A 5,617-nucleotide genomic window follows, 5' to 3' on the forward strand; every position below is an offset into this window, starting at 1 on the left:
GAGAACTAGATCTCCCATCTGCTGGTTCACTGCCCAAATGCCAGCAGTGCAGCCAGAGCTGGGCTGGAGCCAGGAGTTGGGTTTCTCCCGTGGGTTACAGGGATCTCAGTATTTGAGCCGATCCCTGCTGCATTCTACCATATGCATTAGCAGGAAGCTGGGGTTAGGAATGGAGCCAGGATTTGAATGTAGGCATTCAGATATGAGATGCAGGCATCCCAAGTGGCAGCCCAACTGCTGTGCTAAACACTTACCCCCAAACCTGGGCTTTTGCTGACATCATGGTGTTCTTGAAGTACCCAGCCTTGGTATACCTGGTTACTCCAGACTTCTCATGTACCTGGGGTTTCATTTACCTGCAGCACAAAGTACCCTAACAACAACATGTGATATTCCCTTGTTTAACACCATCATTGTTCTGTTTTTTTGGTAAAGCAGTTACGTAGTGACGCCAGTGCTACTCTTTTGAAGTTTATTTTAGCTATCTTGCTTAGGAAATTTGCTGTTATAACCCAGAAAAATCTTTAGTTTTCTTTCACTGCCCTGTATATTTAAGGTCCTCAGGTCAAACGTTGCATTAGAATTTTTTGTTTCATTTTAGTCTTTCATTGGGATTATGTTCAATTTATATTAGTTGCTGTGGCAAAATCAGACAAATAATGCTGACAACAAAAGCCCCATAGGTTGTTTTTTTTGGTGTATGAAACACCTCCTAAATGCCAGTCCTTTCTCACAAACCAGAGGATGGAAGATTTTCTATCTCTCCCTCTCTCTCTCTGTAACTCTGCCTTTCAAATAAATAAAAATTAAATTTTTTAAAGAAAGATAATGTCAATATTAGGGATAAATTTTTTTAAAGAAAAAAGAATGAATACTGAACACATTCAAGACAATAGAAAGAGAAACACGGTGCTCTAAAGTCTGTTGGGTCCCATTGCCTGTGTTGTATAATAAGTATGTTCAATCTTCAGCCTTCATTAAAACAAAATCTTTCTACAGCGGGGATGGCTACAGAGAAGAAATCTGCCACGGGGCCTCCGGAGGTACGACCTGTTCATCAAACTGTCCTTGCATGGCCACATGGCTCCTCGTTTGAGATGTGTGATCACTGTAATCTCCCTGGCTGATGATGGCAATTCTGAGCTTCCCTCTGAAATGCTTCCAGAACGCTAAGTATCATGGCCTCTGCTTGTTACAGCCAGTGATCATAATCCCCTGTGAAAAGCAAAGATCTTAAAATAATTCAGCCCATCTTATCTCATCCAGTCCACCTCCTCAGCTCCCTTCTCTGCCTAGGATAACACATCTGGTTGTTTGTCTATTGCTCGCAATGCTAGGATCTTGTCCATGAACCAGTTCTTTTTTTTTTTTTCTCTCTTCTTCACAAAGTAGCTCACTCTGCACGCCTTTCAAACACTGCTCCTATTCCTTAGGGAAACAGGCATCCCTGATCCTTTCCCAGACAGCCCTATCAGCCTGTGTGAATAGGCCTGAAACTCGTATCCATTTAGGGAAGACTGATAGTGAAGACGAGAAGCTACTTAGGCAGTCTGGCTACGACCAAACCTCACCACCACCTTGCTCATAGGAAAGGGAGGCTCCCAGCCTTTTTTTTTTAAACTTTTATTTAATGAATATAAATTTCCAAAGTACAGCTTATGGATTACAATGGCTTCCCCCCCATAACGTCCTCCCACCCACAACCCTCCCCTTTCCCACTCCCTCTCCTCTTCCATTCACATCAAGATTCATTTTCGATTCTCTTTATATACAGAAGATCAGTTTAGCATACATTAAGTAAAGATTTCAACAGTTTGCTGCCACACAGAAACATAAAGTGAAAAATACTGTTTGAGTACTAGTTATAGCATTAAATCTCAATGTACAGCACATTAAGGACAAAGATCCTACATGAGGAGTAAGTGCACAGTGACTCCTGTTGTTGACTTAACAAGTTGACACTCTTGTTTATGGCATCACTAATCACCCTAGGCTCTTGTCATGAGCTGCCAAGGCTATGGAAACCCCCTGAATTCACTGACTCTGATCATATTTAGACAAGGCCATGGTCAAAGTGGAAGTTCTCTCCTCCCTTCAGAGAAAGGTACCTCCTTCTTTGATGGCCCATTCTTTCCACTGGGATCTCACTCGTGGAGATCTTTCATTTAGTTTTTTTTTTTTCCCCCAGAGTGTCTTGGCTTTCCATGCCTGAAATACTCTCATGGGCATTTCAGCTGGATCTGCATGCCTTAAGGGCTGATTATGAGGCCAGAGTGCTGTTTAGGACATCTGCCATTCTATGGGTCTGCTGTGTATCTCACTTCCCATGTTGGATCGTTCTCTCCCTTTTTGATTCTATCAGCTAGTATTTGCAGACACTATTCTTGTTTATGTGATCCCTTTGGTTCTTAGTCCTATCATTATGATCAATTGTGAACAGAAATTGATCACGTGGACTAGTGAGATGGCATTGGTACATGCCACCTTGATGGGATTGAATTCGAATCCCCTGGTATGTTTCTAACTCTACCGTTTGAGGTAAGTCAGCTTGAGCATGTCCCGAATTGCACATCTCTTCCCTCTCTTATTCCCACTCTTTGACAGGCAGAGTGGACGTTGAGAGAGAGAGACAGAGAGAAAGGTCTTCCTTCCATTGGTTCACCCCCACAAATCGCCACTGTGGCCGGCGTGCTGTGGCCGGTGCACCGTGCTGATCCGAAGCCAGGAGCCAGGTGCTTCTCCTGGTCTCCCATGCGGGTGCAGGGCCCAAGGACTTGAGCAATCCTCCACTGCCTTCCCAGGCCACAGCAGAGAACTGGCCTGGAAGAGTGGCAACCGGGACTAGAATTCGGGGTGCCGGCACCGCAGGCAGAGGATTAGCCTATTGAGCCGCGGCACCGGCCCCAGTCTTTTCACATTAGACACTGGTGTTTGCCTCAAAAGAAATAGCATTCAGGATTTAGGTAAACTGTGGAGAGCAGGAGAAAAGACCAAACTTCCTCTTAATTTCCACCTTCAATGCTCCCTTCCTACAATGCAAAAGGACACCTGTTGGTCTAAGAAAATGAAGGGGAGGCCCTGGAAATCTAATAGGATGTGAGAGGAAGCAGCCCCTCTCCCTGGGGTTGTGAATCTCAGAAAATGAAAACCCTCAACCAGCCACATGAGGCCAATAGTGTCCTCTACGTTTATACTCCCTGTTTCACAGGGAAAGGGTATCTGATGACCTTCTGATCAGAAAATGGCTTGATATTTAATTTTTAAAATTCATAGAAATAATGATGAGTGTACTACTTTGAAAGTCACAGAAGCCTCTAAAAATGACACATTAAACTCAGGAGCTGAATTTGATAAGCAATTCATTTTCCAGTTGGGACAGGACAACTGAAAATGAAAAACCAAGGAGGCAGCTTCCTTTTAGGAATTTACTGGAAGGACGGTCTTCCTTCTTGCAGAATCCTTGTGACTTTCCTTCTTTGGAGAAAATGGAGACCTTGTACAAGTAAGATTGAACACTGATCTTGTTCCTCTTGTCCAGTCTCTTCCCAATGGTCATAGGTTAGATGGGCCAGCAGCACACTTCACATGATCCTGAATTCTCACAGCTCGGCAAGGCCAATCTGAACCTATCTTCAGGAGACAGCCCTCTAGCTTCATATCCATAAGGTGAAGAGAGGACAAGAAGCTTCCTCATTTCCCTCTTCCTTTTGAACTAGAATGACATAACTTTATCCTAAAAGTGTTTCAGGCCCATAATTAATTCATGTTTGAGTTATCAATTGTTGTTAGAAGTCATAAAATTGTGCATAACATTCCCATACTATTTTGGGGGGCTAGAATTTAACCTAAAAATGATGAATGTATATAAAATTTAGTTGTAGATATTAATTGGGAAGTTTTAAAAATTGACATACATGCATATTATATCCAAATTCTGTCTATAGCATATATATGTTTAGCAGTGTTCAATCATGTTGCTTTTGAAAAATATCTCTTTTATGTGAAAAATTACTGCACTGTTTACTATTTGAACCAATAAAAGCTCTACAACTGTTAGGTTTACCATAGTCCTGCATAGGAGACCTTTATAAATAAAGGCAGGGTGACCAAGGGACTCACTCTATAGCTCAGGGCAAAGAATCTCATAGACAGAGGACACTCTGAAAACAGAATGAGCTGGAGAAATACAACTGGAAGATTTGATTTCTTTATAATATAGAAATAACACAGAGGGTGAGAAAAGAGAACCTTTTTTTAGGCTAACAGAGTTGTCAATTTTTATTTTCATATTTCACAAAACAAATGAAAACTACACTTTTAAAAAATCCCACTTCTTTCTTCCAGGACTACTCTCTCTTTGATAGGAAGGGGGAGCCAGTCTTCTTTGTGATGCTATTAGACACTCGGAGTCGCAGCACAAGGATCTCCCGGTGAAGCGGAACAAGTGATACAGAGCTGCTAGGAAGAGGCCTCCCCTCTATCCTTAGCTGTCTGGCCGAGTCATTCCTGGATGAGTGGACACCATCATGGGGTGGACCGAGGTCTCATCACTGGGATCCCAGCACCATTGGCATGTGGTCTCCCATGGGTGGCCTCATTCCAGGAGCAGGTCTCACTGGCATCATCCTAGGAGGAGGAGGGCCCATCATCAGAATCATGGGAGGGCCTCCGATATGGAGTGCTGGCATCCTACTAGGGTGGGGAGGACACAGAAGACTGGGTGGGGAGAGTGTGGGGTCATTGCCCCTGCAGGAGGAGGGACAGAGAATGGAATAGAAGGTAACTTTCCTGGTTGAAATGCAGCTGTCATCTTGTCAGTCAAGCTCTGAGCCTGCTCTGCCATCCATTTCCAATAGTATTCTTTCACATTGTCCTTGTGTTTCCTACCACTGCAGTGTGTTTCTCACAGATGGAGAGTCACGGTGAGGTACGTATCGCAGTAATCACAGTAAAACTTGTACATGTTGCTCTGCAGGTCTTTGGCCACACTGTTCCCCCTGAAAAATATTTTATCACTTAGTATTTATAAAAATAAATATATTTAAAATGTCAAATCAAGTTCAGAAAATGAGAATATATGCTGTACCTGTATCGTCCTATGGCATTTATCTTATGTATGGTACCTATATCTGTATCTGTCCCAGGTACAATTCATAGCTTTATCAGAGATACCATCTGGATCTTCTTTACTCTTCAATCTCCTCCATCACTCCTGTACCCTCCTCTTCTTCCCTTCTGCCCACTGAAATGTAAGGAATGATGATATTTGATATTTAATATTGCGGCTGGTTTATGTTTTCTTCTGTGTGCTTGTCTGTATTTGTCTTTTTATCGACAGCAATTGCATTTAATTTGGTTTGCTCTATGACTCCTGCAAGACATCCTGTAATGACTCAGGGTTAGAACTTCAGAAGCCTCAGAAATATTGTTAGCTACAAAGACCACAATAAAAAAAGGGCCATTCTGGCTGACATCTTAGTAGCTTTATACAATTTGGTCATCAATTAACACATATTCTGAGAATTGGAAAATCCTTAGAGGTTATTCAAACCGGTCCCTTCTGTTAAAGGGAGTAAACTGAGACCAGAGAGGGTGACCTTCAATCAAAGCAACGTAA

At 42.6% G+C, this 5,617-nt stretch overlaps 1 pseudogene; it reads right to left on the reverse strand.

Moving 5' to 3' along the window:
* Positions 1 to 4,483: 4,483 nt before the first annotated feature.
* Positions 4,484 to 4,963, reverse strand: LOC103350629 (U1 small nuclear ribonucleoprotein C pseudogene; annotated as a pseudogene).
* Positions 4,964 to 5,617: the final 654 nt, after the last annotated feature.

The sequence above is a fragment of the Oryctolagus cuniculus genome, chromosome 4, assembly GCF_051225735.1.
Source record: "Oryctolagus cuniculus isolate XC-2025 breed Fujian yellow rabbit chromosome 4, ASM5122573v1, whole genome shotgun sequence".
In the NCBI taxonomy this organism is placed as follows: Eukaryota; Metazoa; Chordata; class Mammalia; order Lagomorpha; family Leporidae; genus Oryctolagus; species Oryctolagus cuniculus.